This window comes from Capsicum annuum, chromosome 9, assembly GCF_002878395.1.
Source record: "Capsicum annuum cultivar UCD-10X-F1 chromosome 9, UCD10Xv1.1, whole genome shotgun sequence".
Lineage (NCBI taxonomy): Eukaryota > Viridiplantae > Streptophyta > Magnoliopsida > Solanales > Solanaceae > Capsicum > Capsicum annuum.
The window spans coordinates 6,405,190-6,421,476 of NC_061119.1; positions in this window are offsets into that span (position 1 = coordinate 6,405,190).

Sequence of the window (16,287 nt, forward strand, 5' to 3'; positions counted from 1 at the left end):
GATACCATTTGGTATAATTTGGTATCACATCTAAGGATGGTTGTCTTCCTACACTACCAATCTTGGGATCTCTAAGTCGAAAAATCAGAAAAAAAAGAGGTGTTGAAAAGCTGAAAATTCCAAAAAGAAGCAAATCTGTCCATTCTTGTTGTCTTGGCCGAAATTGTGTCTTGTTAATTTCTTGTAAATTTTGTGTGTTTTGTGTGTTATAGTGTTAGATATTTGTTTCCTAACATTAGAAGAGTTGTCCAAGGTCGAAAATCTTACAAAAAGAAATTATTCTACGGGTTGGGTGTCTTGGCCGAAGTGGTGTTATTGTTTGGCCGAATTTGTGTCTAGATTAGGCGTTATTTTGCTTGTCTCAGTAGTTCCGTGTGTTAGCTTATTGGTATTGAAAGTATTCCCAAGAGAACACAATACCTTACCTCTCTCTTCCCTTTTTCAAATCAAACAATGCATTTTGTTGAATATTACTCAAGAATAACATGAACAACAACAAGAACACTTTGAACAATAACAATATCTAAACTAAAATTCGGCCAGAACTACGTGCCCCCATAGGTTCTTGATATATCCCAAGTGGGTTAATATAGTGATCACTGAAGTTAAGGTTCTATCCGATGAAAAGGATAGAACAACTCTCCCAAACGTGGGTAAGACGTTGGACTCCATGTAGCTTACATGGTTTATGTCGGTTAGAAGAAACTCCCAAAGTAGTCCCCCAATCTATCTAAGATACAGGTATATGTATTTTGAAAGCTATGAGTCCAAGATTTCTAAGGCTCTCAAGTGTAAAAAATCTTTAAGTTTCCAAAGAAGTTCCTAGTTTTCATGAGATTAAAGTGTATGCTCTGAAAGATGTTGTTTTAAGACTTTATCTATCTTACAAGTTTGAGAATAAAGAAAGAATGCAGATTTAGAATGAAATGCAATGACTCACATGATTTAATTACCTATTTTCTTATTCATGATTATGATGGTTTTAATTCAAGCTATGTGAGTCATCTATACTAGCATGCACCCCCATATACCCAGTACATTCCCAAAGTGTTGATGCACATATACGTCTATGTAACGCCCCAAAATCGGGTCCCGAGACATCACACGGTGCTTAAGGTCACAAGTGACCCCAAGCTAACCCTTCTACTGGCATAACTCATAAGCAACTGAATAAAAATACAAAGCCATACAAATCAACAGAAATAAACTCTTTTCTGAATCTGATCGATACAAAAATGGAATTTTACAGGATTACAATTTTTCCTTTACAACCAAAATTGAAACAAAATACATCAATTTCTACTGACTGTCTTTGAAGCCTCTACTAGTACTGACTGTAGGTAGCCGGGTCATGACTCCCAACTACCCCAACTAAATAGGACTGAATAAAGAAAATACAACACTATGAACTCTGCATAACTAACCCAAGCCCTTGAATTAAAAGGACTCATCACCTACTGACTGTATACCACGAACTGATTGGATCTGAAGGTACAACTATACCTTGTACCTACATTTCGAGAAAATATAGCCCACATACGAATATATGGGTCAGTACCATAGAAAAATATCGAGCATATGGGGGTGCAATGCATATATAAAATAATATCTTAATATCATCACAGTTTATAAAATTACACATGTTCATATAGATGACTCACTTAGCTCGAATTAAATCATCAAAATCATGGATGAATAATACATGTAAAGTAAAATAAGTGAGTCATTACAATACGTTATCGATTTACTTTCATCTCAATTTCAAATCATCAAAACAATCAAATCTCATGTCAATTCTCATTAGAATATATTCCTTAAATCTTTTAAGAATAATGTCTTTCTGAAACTCAGCCTTTTAAGTAAATATGTTTTCATCTCAGATAGAAGAGTACACACACACATTGGGAGATCCTATAACCGACATAAACCATGTGAGCTATATGGAGTCCAATGTACAACCCACATTGGGGAGAGCCGTCCTATCCTTGCCATCGGAGTAGGACTTCCAGTATCAATTCAAAAACACTAGTGATCACTATATAAATCAGCCTCAGGCTCACATCCTATGGGCGCACATAGTTCTAGGGAAGTAAGGTCATATTATACCTCCCACTCGGTGCTAAAGATTACTCTCGGACTTAGCTCAGAAATTGAAATTAGCCTCAGGCTCACATTAAAGAAAAGCCACAATAAACACTTCAACAATTTTCATTGGGAGCCAATTTGCTACCCCTTTATCATAATCAATAAAAACGTGGATTTCTTTCACAGTTGAGTTCAAAATAACTCATTCATGACCAAAAGGTCAAATCATTAAAAATATCTCAAATATTTAACATCAACGTGCTTATAACACACACTTTTTCAAAAAATACAATTTCAAATAGGGTTCGTGACCCAAATATCAAAATCATGATAAATATCATTCAAGATTCATACTTTATATCACCACACATGTAAATTCATCTTTCAAAATCATAAACATCAATATTTCATAATAATCATCATAAGATATGGGTTCATGCTTCAAATTTATAAAAATCAAATAAAAATCATGTCTTTGTAAAGAAAATTACTTTTGGGCACAAGAACGAAAGAGAGTTCTTGTTGAAAAACCCCACATACCTTGAATGATGAACTTTAGATCAATACTCATTTTTGATATGTTAATCGTGCCTTTGAATGATGGTTCTTGGAGTTCTAGAACTAGGAACTTGGAATGTTGAATAAATTTGTTGAATTAATGGTGAACAGGTTCTTGAAGTTCTTGAACTAGGAACTTGGAATCTTGAATAAATTTGCAGAATTAATGGTGAACTTTTGAGGTTCTTGAAGTTGGATGTAGGAGCTTAGGGTTTTCTTTTTGAGGTAATTTGATGAAATATAACATATAATACTTCCAATAGGCTTTAATATAAGGTTTGGACGGATTTTGGGTGAGGGGGAGTGACCAAAACCCCCCTAAAAATCAAATAATTCTCGAATCTGTCCTTTGGTGGACTATTTTGATAGTCTGAAGTAGATCAACCATAACATTTTACTACGATATCCAAATTAGATTAAACTAATTTCATTAGAAAGAGGACTCTCATATCTTTCTGTTGATATATAGTATCTTACCCAGATCATTGTGTATGAGGAGTTATGATCGTTTGAAGTTGGCCCAAAAATTCACTTTTGGTAGGCTGAAGTAGATCGACCATAACTTTTTGCTCCGATAGATAAATTGGATGAAACTAATTTCATTAGAAAGAGGACTCGCAAAGCTTTCCGTTGATATAAAGTAGATCACCCAGATCATTATTTACAAGGTGTTATGATCGTTTAAAGTTCAATCGGAATGGTCATAACTCACCGTTCGAGTGTCCATTTTTGATGATCTATATATCGTTGGAAAGCTTATTTTATACTCTATGAAATGGTAGGTCAACGTCTTAGAAATACTACACAGAAAATTTATGGATATCTCTAATGTGTAGAACTCAATATGTTTTTCACGAAATCTTTACGAAGAAAATTTTCTGGGGTATTACAATCTATGTGATACATTGTCTCATAATGTAGGTGCAAGAATTAGTATGCACATTTAGATTCAGTCAGCTCGCAGCTTCCAGTCAGTAGGTGATGAATCCTTTTGATTCAAGGGTTTGAGCTAGATAGACAGTTTGAGCAGTTCTTTATTTCCCTATTTCAGTCGTATTGAGTTAGGATAGTCGGGAGTCATGACCCAGCTATCTAAAGTCAATAGTAGTAGATGCTGCATAGATAGTTAGTACAATTAATGTATTCAGTTTCAGTTTTATTTTGGTAAATGCAGAGCTGTAATCTTGTAAAGTTCAGTTTTGTATTGATCAAGTTCAGAAAATTTTTATGTTCTCGCTGATTTTATACAGATTTAAGAATTTTATTCAGTTGCTTATGAGTTATGCCAGTAGAAGGGTTAGTTTGGGTTTATTTGTTACCCTAAGCACTGTGTGACGTCTCGAGACCCGATTTTGGGGTGTCATAAACTTGGTATCAGAGCACAGAGTTCAAGAGTCCCAGGGTGTCTGTGAAGCCATGTCTAGTAGAGTCTTGTGGAATGGTACGGAGACGTCTGTACTTTTCTTCAAGAGTTTAAAAGGCATTTAGGAAATGTCTCCATTCTTTTAAGTCTCAAATCGTGCTATAGAAATGTTCTTTAAGAAACTTACACAAATTCTCATCTTACTCTATACGAGCTATCTCTGCCTTATCTTCAAGGTATCAGAAATAGTCAACCTTAAATCTTTACAAATAGTGCTTTCTCAGACAGTCTCTATAGATAGTTATTGGATTGTAAGCGAGCTAGAAAGTATCACATCAATGCTTTTAAGTTCTGATGATTGAAGTGCTCTATTCATGATTTATAAAAGTTGTGCACTAAGCCCAAGTCAGATGTACTCCAGATTCCTCCTTAGAATCTATAATGTAAAACTATACTTCCCTATCCATGTATTATTCTTGAGATATCATGATTAGTAAGTTCCAGTTCCTCCCCAGATAACGCTCTCAGATTGGCTAGAAAGAAGCTTCAGAAGTGACACACAGCGGCTTGAGAGTAGCATTCTAGTGTGTTATAAGTCTCTCAAGATCAGAGTTATGTCCTCACTCTTATGAGTCATGAAAGTAGGACAGAATAATATGTGTATTCTTAGATCATTGAATATTGTGTGTGAAGTTTCTATCTCTTGTAACCTTGTTATCATTGTTTTGTTGAAAAATCAAAGTATAGTGAATCTGTGTGAGGCCTATTTTGATTCACTCGCAACTTGATGTTTTTGTGTTGGTTGAAACTGAGGGTTTAGAGGTGTAGTGACAAGAAAAGTGGTAAGGGCAATTCACTAACTATATGTATAGCCGAATCTTGTGCATATGATTAAGTTAGTAATGAAGTGATATGTCCTTGTGTGTTAGTTTAGTAGAAGGTAAATAACGAGTTATTAGTGACGGTGAATTGTTGTTTTCTTAAAGTATGAAAAGAGTTGTTGATGATATTTGTTGTGTTAGGAAAGTATCGGTTATTGATGAGAGTACTTGGTTGATGATCGTTGTTAATTTAGACTTTCTTGAGATTTTCAAGAGGAAGTTTAGTTGAAACTTATAGATCTATGAAAGAAGTTTAGGTGTATAGATAGGTGGATAGTAATGATGTGTAGAAGGAGGATGTGATAATGGATTGTAAATAAGATAGGCCATATGATTATGATCGATTATCGTTATTATGAGGTTCAAGTGGGCTAGTTAATCTTGATGTTTTATTCTATAGCTTCCAAGTGAGAACAACACTATGTATTAAGTTTGAACGATTGGTGGTCATGAAGGTATGTGATGATTTCTTGGATAATAATACTAGTTATGGGCAAGTGATATAACAGGCTTGAACAGTGAATGCAAGAGCATAAGTTTACTTGATTCGTAATCAAGTTCGACATGGTATGTATGATTCAAAAGTACGCCCAAGGTGCTATGGGGCTGCATTATTTTTTTTGAGGATTATTGTATGTTGTGGGGTCAGTAGTACAGTTGAAATATTAGTTGGAGAAAGCTTAGTTAGATAATGAGTAATGCTCTTGGTAGCTAATTTAAGGAGTTTGATTGAAGATATTGAGCCTTTTTAAGTATGAATGTGATTCTCATGGTTTAGAAATATAATTTTACAAGCGTGATATTGGTAGACTATGATAGAAGTTGTATGGTCCATCAAAGGTTTGGTGATACCTATGTTAAGCGTTAGAATCTAAGTTTGAAATTTTGAAGATTTAGCTAATAGGAATAAGAGTTGAAGTACTAGATGGTGTGCACTCCAACTATGGGGATGCTAATACAGATTCAAAATTAGTAAGTGTTCAAGTGTTATATGATGACTATTGGGGCTATAGAAAGATAGGGTGTAGCTCAGAAGTGAGTATTAGAAGTTGATTTTACACTTTCAGGTGTAGCCATTCGGGTTAAGTTCTTTTGTTCATGTGCATTGCTATATCCCAGACTCTAGAGTAAAGTGATTGTGGTTAGACAAGAGTTTATATAGTGGTTCACAACCTTAGAGTGATGGCTTAAATCTAATGAAGAGATGATAGAACATGTAACCAATTCAAGCCTTCAAATTCTAGTAGATATACCAGTAAGTTGTAGAATAGCTGTGAGAAAGATTAATGCTTGACCTAATCTTATTTTAGTATTTTCAGTTGTCCCAATACCTACTCATGCCTTACGTTCAGTTCCATGATCTTAATTCATGTTTATGCATATTATGGAGAATTATGTACTCTCCTAGTTCTAAAAAATGAGGAGTTCCAGTTCTTTCAACAGTTGGAATCACATTCCATAAGTTATGAACTTCAAATTCAGGTCATGCAGCTCATGACTCATGTACTCAAGCTTTACTGTATGTTCAGTCCAAGTACTCAAGCAATACTTTTAATGATCAACGAAATTCAGATTTATATCTTCCATGTCCTCAGATCATACTTCTTTGATAAGCCTATGATGCAATATATTCTATTCCTCAAGCCTCAGTTGAGTGTAAGGTTATTCATAGTATCCCCTCATATTTTGGGCCCCCATGTTCTAACCTTCTATTACCTTTCCTTCGGTCAAGATAGTGATGATAATCAGTTGTCTGGATGGGAGATAGAGTAAACATTTGTTGTTATTGGAAGATCATTGTATGCTTATTTTAGCTAAGGCAGTAAAGTGTGAAGTAAGATTGAATCCAAGTCTTTAATACCCGTCATGGTTAGTCGAAGTTTTATATGAGATATTTGGGTAGTTAAAATCTTATGGATGTCTTCTTAGGAGTAGTGCGTGGAAGTTGTTCTTGGTAGAGGTTTGTAAGTTGTGACAAAGGTATTTTAGGGGAGTGTGTTTTGAAGTGCATATGTGGTTATAGAAGTGAGGCTTGAACATCATGTGTGTATATTTAGATGAACGGACTGCACATTAGTAAAATGTCTAGTACGAGGTTGAATGTGGTTGTTGGAGTAGTAATGAGGATTTTCATGAGATGAGAAGTTGTGAAGTGCAGGGTGTGTTGAATTGTGGTTCAGACTAGTAGTAGAGTGTTATGTGGTGTACCCTATGATTGTGGGTTAGGCTTGAAGATGGTGAGGGAATTTAGTTCAGTTTAGACATGAGTAGAAGGAAATATCAATGACCTTGTTAGAATTAGAAGATGAATTAATAAGTATGGTTTTTAAGGTAAAGGATTAGTTGACAGAATATTTTAGAAGTGTGTCTAAGTTTTAAGTATGGTGTTGCATTGCCTAAAGCCTAGTAAATTCTACCCCAGTCTACAATTCAAAGGTCTATGATTCCAAGCTATGGAATTGTAGCAATATTGTAATCCCTTATTCAGATGTCTTGTTCAGATCTTGACCAAAAATTCTTGGCTCCTTCAAATCATTAGAACTTCCTAGAGGGGTGTTGAAGAAACCCTCCACTTGAGCATGAGTATCTAGTATTATTCAGTTTGACTAGACAACAGTTTATTTTAACAATCAGGCACATAGATTTCTATGGATTTCCATTTTTTTGAACTAGCCTAGTTTTACAACCTGAAGTTTCATAAGTACGGTCATTCCGAAATAGTTTCGCAATTGCGAATTCAGCTCAGTATATGTATTAGGCATCAGTTTCGGAATTCGGATATCTAGTCATGATTCAGTTCATAAGTATTCATCAAACGATATTCGTTTTCCAAGTATTCCAGATTATATACAGTTATAACCATTGTGTGATCTTAGCCTTGTTTTCTCATAATTTGTGCCTACATAAACTATCACTATAAGTATGATCACACCATGAGCACATCAAGCAAATTCTAAACTCTCAGCATGAGTTAGATCTTCATAAATGAGTAAAAAGGGCAAGATAGCTCAGATTTAGACTAAGGTAACAACCTTCCGTCATTCAGCTCCACTCTAGTCAAAGATTCAATTAGATAGATATTATTATCATTAGTATATGCATTCATCAAAGTATGCCAAAGTTTAGAAAGATATTGATTCAGTTTAATAAGTTATTTCAACTATGTATCCTCAGTTTTCTCTGTATTCTTAACCTAAAGAGCAACATTCAGGGACGAATGATCCCAAGGGGAGATCATGTAACGCCCCGCATTTTGGGCTAGAACAAAAACCATCATTTCTACGTGTAGATGTTCCAAAAGCCATAAATCCTATGTAAATTTGGTATGTTAATCAATTATTTAGTATGGGAACCTATTTGAGCTTGAATTGAGATCATAGAGATCCCCTAACTAGAGGTCAAGTTGAAAGCTTTCCTATTGTTTGAGTTTTAGTGAGCGTCGACACTTGAGTCGAATTCAATCAACCATAACTCCTAGTATATGAGGAACTGGGTGGCCTACTATATATCAAATGAAATCTCTTCAAATTATCTTTCTAACGATACCAATTTCTCCTATACTCGCTACTGGAACAAAAAGTTATTCCCATTTTACTCCAGCATGTCAGCTTGGAAAACTGAGTGATGACATTCGTGATAACTTATCACAAGTGTTACGACTTATCATGAATGACGTCAGCCTTAGGATGAATCCAGCCCCCAATGATGACATTTCTGATAAGTTATCACAAGTGTGATGACTTATCACGAATGTCGTCATCCTTAGCAGAATCCAGCCCTCAGTGATGACATGTCTAATAAGTTATCACAAGTGTGATGACTTATCACTAATGTCGTCAGCCTTAGGCAGAAATCCATCAATTCCAGCCCCTTCGTGATGACATTTGTGATGACTTATCACAAGTCTGACGGCCTATCACAGATGTTGTCAGCCTTAGATGTTCAGCAACTGGGAAGCAGTTTAGTAAGGGTATTTTGGTCCTTTTCCTTCACTTTCCACGACTTATTACCCTCAAGGTGCGTATTATCTTCCATTCTTTTTAGTTAAACATCTCAAAATTCTCTGCACACCTTTAACCACAAGGTTAGGGTTTCAACATAGAAACCTAATTATCTAGAGATTCAACTGTGACAATTCAATAATCATTGCATATTTGAACTCCCTATTAAGAGGGCTATGAGGGACACCCAATAGTTTGTGAATAAACTTCTAGAACTTTTGAAGTCATCCAAAAGCTCCAAGTTTAAGGTATGTGGTTATGAACAAGAATACCCTTTCGTTCTTGTGCCCAAAAGTTATATATATTTTCTTAAAGTATTTCATAAATTCATGGAGAATTCCTATCATGTTATTATATTAAGAGTTTATGAGACTATTCCTTGCCCAAGCTTAAAGTTGTCATATTATTATGCATATTAATGTTTTAAATTGTCAATTTATGGTTTAAGTTGCATAATCCTATGTCTATATCATGTTTTGAGAATTTCAAGTCTTATTGTTTGTGAATTGAACCTTATGGTTAAAGCATGAGTTTTGAGAATGAGATATTGATGACTTTTAAAGAATTTTAAAAAGTGAGATTTGATTATGAGTTAAGATAGAAATCCATATTCTTGAGTTTGAAGCAAAAGGAATGCATTTCGGCTCACATTATCTATATTGTTAAAATATTTTAAGGTGGATTTTCTAAAGTTCTGACCTAAGTAAGGGAGTAGTATTTTGCACCGAGTTGGGCTTGATTCACAGGTCTCATCCCCCAGAACTACGTGCCCCAGTAGGTTCTTGATATCCCCCAAGTGGGTTAAGATAGTGATCACTGAAGTTAATGTTCTATCTGATGGAAAGGATAGAACAACTCTCCCCAACGTGGGTAAGACATTTTACTCCATGTAGCTCACATGGTTTATGTCGGTTAGAAGAAACTCCCAAATTAGTCCCCCACTCTATCTAAGATACAAGTATATGTATTTTGAAAGCTATGAGTCCAAGATTTCTAAGGCTCTCAAGTGTCAAAAATCTTTAAGTTTCCAAAGAAGTTCCTAGTTTTCATGCGATTAAAGTGTATGCTCTGAAAGATGTTTTTTTAAGACTTTATCTATCTTACAAGTTTGAGAATAAAGAAAGAATACAGATTTAGAATGAAGTGCAATGACTCACGTGATTTACATTACCTATTTTCTTATTCATGATTATGATGGTTTTAATTCAAGCTATGTGAGTCATCTATACTAGCATGCATGTTTTCTATAAGGATTTATGATATTGATTATTTAATTGCATACACCCCCATATACTTAGTACATTCCCAAAGTGTTGATGCACATATACGTCTATGTGCTACATTGTCTCATAATGTAGGTACAAGACTTAGTATGCACATTCAGATTTAATCAACTCGTAGCTTCCAGTCAGTAGGTGATGAATCCTTTGATTAAAGGGTTTGAGCCAGATAGACAGTTTGAGCAGCTCTTTATTTTCCTATTTTAGTCGTATTGAGTTGGGATACTTGGGAGTCATGACCCTGCAATCTAAATTTAGTACTAGTAGAGGCTTCACAGATAGCTAGTAGGGTTAATGTATTCAGTTTTAGTTTTATTTTAGTAAAAGCAGATTTGTAATCTTGTAAAGTTCAGATTTCTATTGATTAAGTTCAAAAAAGATTTATGTTCTCACTGATTTTATAGAGATTTAAGCATTTTATTTTTTTGCTTATGAGTTATGCCAGTACAAGGGTTAGCTTGGGATCACTTGTGACCCTAAGCACCATGTGACATCTTGGGACCCGATTTTGGGGCGTTACAAGAAGTTTAGAGTCTAAACAGTATGGTCCTTTCTGATTAAGCCATATAAGAGTTTAAAGTTTGTGTAAGGACTTGAGAAGATTCCGTTAGTGCTCCAAGGTGTATTGATTCTAGTGTGAACTTTGATTCTAATGAAATCGTGCTTTTTTGCCCGCAACGTTAAGTGTATTCATTCCTTTTCAAAATATATGTTGTAGACGTTATGCCTCAGGGGGAATGATGTGTAGCAGAATGTTGGAACTGTATTTCCACTCGAGTAGTAGTATAAGTTAAAGTGATGGTGTCATGAACTATTGGTAGTGATATTGGACCAAAAAGTTGATGATTTGAAGTCCCATGGTCAAAAATCAGTGTGAGGGTGACTTTTGTGTAGATAAATGTGTTTAGTTGAATAACTGATGTTTGAGAATGATTTACCATTTTATAATGATAGACTAATTCGGTAGCTAGTAGCATATGTGGATTGTATGGTAGTCTGTGGGGGAAATGTTTGACTCAGATTTTATTTATTTATACAGAGTAAGATGTTTATTCTTAGACCACTGAATGTTGTGTGTCAATTTTCTATCTCTTGTAATCTTGTTATCATTCTGTTGTTGGAACTGAAAGTCTAGTGAAGCCGTGTTGGGCTCTTTCAATTCACTTGCATAGTGCCTTGTCATTCATCTCATTTTTTGTTCAAAACACAAAATCAAAGTCTAGTGGAGCCATGTGAGGCCTATTTCGATTCATTAGCAACTTGTTGTTCATCTTGTTGTTCTTGTATTTGTTGGAACTGGGGTTTAGTGGCGTAATGGTAATAAAAGTGGTAAGGGAGATTTATTGAATATATGTATGGACGAATCTTTTTGCATGAGATCTAGTTTGTAATAAAGTGATACATCCTTGTGTGTTAGTTTAGTAGAAGGTAAGGTAGAGAAAGAGTATTATTTAAGGTGGATTGTTGTTTACTTGAAGTATGAAAAGAGTTGCTGATGGTGTTTGTCATGCAATAAAATTATAGGTTATTGATGAAGGTACTTGGTGAATGAGTGGTGTTAATTTAGATCCTGAGGTTGCAAGAGGGAGTTTAGTTGGGACTCATTGAGCTATGAACTAAGTTTAGTTGTATGAAAGGGGTAGATAGTAATGATGTGTAGCAGGAGAATGTGTTAATGGATTTTAAATAAGATGGATCATAGCTTAAGTTTATTTGATTCGTAATTGTAACACCCTGCATTTCGGGCTAGAATGAAAATCGTCGTTTCTATGTATAGATGATCCAAAGCCATAAATCCTATGCACTTTGGCATGTTAATCAATTTTGTAGTGTTAGAACCTATTTGAGTATGAATTGAGATCATAGAGGTCCCCAAACTTAAGGACTAGTTGAAAGCTTTCCTATCATTCGAGTTTGAGTGAGCGTTGAAACTTGGGTCAACTTCAATTGGCCATAAATCTTTTTATATAATGAATTAGAGGGCCAACTATATATCAAATGAAATCTCTTTGAATTATCTATCCAACGATACCAATTTCACCAAAATTCGATACCTGAGCAAAAAATTATGGCCATTTTGTGACTGAGACAGTAGCATCGCGCAATTAGCGTGCGACGCACGCACCCAATTTTAAGGTTCTGTTTTTGCATTTTAAGGAAAAATGTGGTATTTTCCACCCCCTATTCATCCATAAAACGGGTTTAAATCCCCCAAACACCAAAATAACATTATTTTCTCTCAAAATCACCAAGAACACTCCTTAGGCTTTCAACCCAAAAATCAACATATCTTAGGATTTAACCGTTGCTTTTCCTTAATTCTTCAAGAATTGGAATCCCCATTGTGAGGGCTACAAGAAGCACCTATCAATCATACGTATAGCATCCCTAATGCGAGAATTCATTCAAAAGCTTCTAATTTAAGGTACACGGGGTTTTCTAAAATCTCATGGGCATAGAAATCTTCTTTTAATTATGCAAAGGATTTAGAAATCATGATTTTAAGAAAAATGTTTTGGATTGATGAATACATTCATGTTTTAGAAGCCTTGATGATATTGTTTTGGTCTTTAGGCCTTCCCCCAAAATGATTTGAAATCCTATGTATATGTATGTATATGTTTTAATGTGATGTTTGAATTGAGAGCATGACACATGAAATACCTCTTTTGATATTATTTATCCCATTTTCCATATGATATGGATTGTTTTGAAATGCATCTTGAAAAGCATGATACGAAATGTATTGATTTATACTATAACATGAATATGATTTTTGAATCAAAAGAGAGGGTTGTTTGTATTGATAAATATTGAATATAAATATCTAATGGAAAGAGTTGTATGGTTTGACAAAGATTTCAGGACCACCACATTGTTATCGAAAGAATGATAATCCTTATATATTTTTGACTTGTGCTTTCGGAATATGAAATCTTTTATATTATTTGCATATTTGGGTGGTCTAAATTGAGTTTTAATGAAAGAATCATGCATAATACAATATGGCTAGAAATAGAAATTTCAAGTCTTGGTGTGACGACACCAACTCAGATAATGCCATGGTAATTCAGAACAGAATAAAATGCATGTTTGAAATCAGATTTTCAAATTTTAAGACTAGAATGACGCATATTTCAAAACAGGCTAAAATTGGGCATAAAGAGAGTTTAGGTGGTTCCCCGAATAAGGCATGAGTTCAGACAACTCATTGCCCAAAATCATATTTTGCCGATATAGGTATATTATTGTAGGCTAGTGATGGTCCTGTGGCATTGTAGATTCAGAGAATCCAACCCTTGTGGAAAACATGGGTTGGGGCTTCCTCACTGAGTCAATAGCGGATTCCATATAGCCCGTGGAATATCAGACTTGTAGGGGAGTGCCACCTAACTCTGAAGTAATAGAAAGATTAGAAAACTGCATTGACAGAAAGGTTTATGATTATAAAAAATGTCTATATGTTTTGAAATTATATCTTTCATGATGTTTATGACTAGCTCTCAATTATTTTATTTATATATACTAGCTTTATTTTTTATTTCTTCGCATACCAGTACATCTTTATTGACCCCCCTCCCGTCCAGGTTCTGAGGCTCAATCTAGGGGTCCTAATAAGTAGTAGATTTTCTCCAGGCAGAAGTGCAGAGTTTCGTGGTGAGCCTTTAATATTTCAGAAGGCATAGATACTTCAGTCATTTATCATTAGTATGATTTGGTCTAGTAAGGGCCTTGTCCCAATATTTAGACAGTTGGGTTTTTGCATATAGTAGAGATTTCGCAGACTGAATCAGATATCGTTCGATTGTTTTTTTTGAATTATAGCTTTCATTATGATCTGAATTCAGATTTAATGACCATGTTTCCATTTCAGTATATATTTCCGCATTATTTTTTTTATGAATAGTGTATGTGATTACAATTTAGAAGGGCGTTCGAGCCTTCATGGTTAAGGATGCTCGTCAAGGCTAGGGCCCCGATTTGGGTCATGAAAAACTTGGTGTCAGAGCACGGTTCATGGTCCCAGGGTGTCTGCGAAATAAGGTTGGGTAAAGTTATGTTTATGGGTGTGTAGCACGCCACACTTATAGACAGGAGGCTACTAGGCGTTTAGGAATATCTCTCTTTCTTCATGTTCTAGTTCGTGCTATGGAGTCAAAATGTTACTCTTACATACTCTAATTCATGCTATGGTGTCGCCCATACAGAAGTAAAGTCATCCCAATTCTTTCCTTACTTTGATGTGCTCAGATATGTCTCATTATTGGGGTGATTAAAGTGTAGATATTTAGAGTCTAAATGGTATGGTCCTTTCTGATTGAGTCATATAATATTTTAGAATTGTACAAGGGCTTGAGAAGAGTCCGTTAGTTCTTCAGAGTGTATTGAGTCTAGTGTGAACTTTGATTCTGATGAGATCGTGCTTTTTAGCCTGTAGTATTAAGTGTATTCGGTTCTTTTCAAAAAAAAAATTTTACGTTGCAGATTTCATGCCTAAAAAGGGGAATGATGTGCAGTAGAATGTTGGAACACTATTTCCACCCGAATGGTAGTATGAGTTAAAGTGTTATTGTCATGACCTATTGGTGGTGATATTGTACCAAGGAGTTGGTGATATGAAGTCACAAGGTTAGAAGTCAGAGTGAGGGTGACTTTTGTGTAAATAAATATTTTAGTTGAATAACTTATGTTTGAGAATGATTTACCCCTTTATAGTGATAGACTAATGTGGTAGCTAGTAGCATGTGTGAATTGTATGGTAGACTATGGAGGGAGAGTTTGACTCAGATTTATATTCATACTGAGTAAGATATATGTTCATAGATCATTGATTATTTTATGTAAAGTTTCTATCTCTTGTAGTATTTTTATCGTTGTGTTGTTGAAACTCAAAGTCTAGTGAAGCGGTGTGGGGCTCTTTTGATTAACTAGCATAGTTCCTTTGTCATTCCTCTCATTTTCTTGTTCAAAACACAAAATCAAAGTCTAGTGAAGCCGTGTGAGGACTACTTCTATTCACTAGCAACTTGTTGTTCATCTTGTTGTTCTTGTGTTGGTTGGAACAGGGGTTTAGTAGCGTAACGACAAGAAAAGTGGTAAGGGTGATTTATTGAATATATGTATAGCCGAATCTTTTTGCATGAGATTGAGTTGGTAATGAAGTGATACATCCTTATGTGTTAGTTTAGTAGAAGGTCGGGAAGGAGTTATTTGTTAAGGTGAATTTTTATTTGCTTGAAGTATGATAAGAGTTGTTGACGGTGTTTGTTGTATAAGAAGAGTATAGGTTATTTTTCAGTAGCGTAACGACAAGAAAAGTGGTAAGGGTGATTTATTGAATATATGTATAGCCGAATCTTTTTGCATGAGATTGAGTTGGTAATGAAGTGATACATCCTTATGTGTTAGTTTAGTAGAAGGTCGGGAAGGAGTTATTTGTTAAGGTGAATTTTTATTTGCTTGAAGTATGATAAGAGTTGTTGACGGTGTTTGTTGTATAAGAAGAGTATAGGTTATTTTTCATGACCCAAACCAAGTATAGTTTATTTGTCATGACCCAAACCAAGGCCCTGGCTGTGACGGGCATCATGAACCATGAAGGCCTGAGAGCCCTTCTAACTTGTAATCACATACACCATTTATGTACAATAAGGAGATGCAGAAATATATGTAACAACGGAATCATGGTCATAAGCTTGACATAAATTTAAAAGAAAGTCAAAATACAAAACCATCTAACAACATCTGATAACCGCCTGCGAAATCTCTACTACATGATCAAATATCAACTATCTGAAAATAGGGACAAGGCCCCCAGTAGACCAAAACCATAACTATGATAAATGTCAAAAAAATAGATAGGCTTTCTGAAGTATAGAAGGCTCACCAACTGGACACTGCACTTCTGTCTGTCTAAATCTACAGTTTATCAGGCCCCCTATATTGTGCCTCAGAACTTGGAAGGGAGGGGGGTCAATACAGTTTACTGGGACACGAAGAAATCCAACATAATGTGTTTATAAGTATAAAGTAGGTAAGAGCAATTTACCAAAACATCATGCATAAATCATTTCAAAATACATGGGCACTTTTATGAAAATCATAAATCATTCTTATCA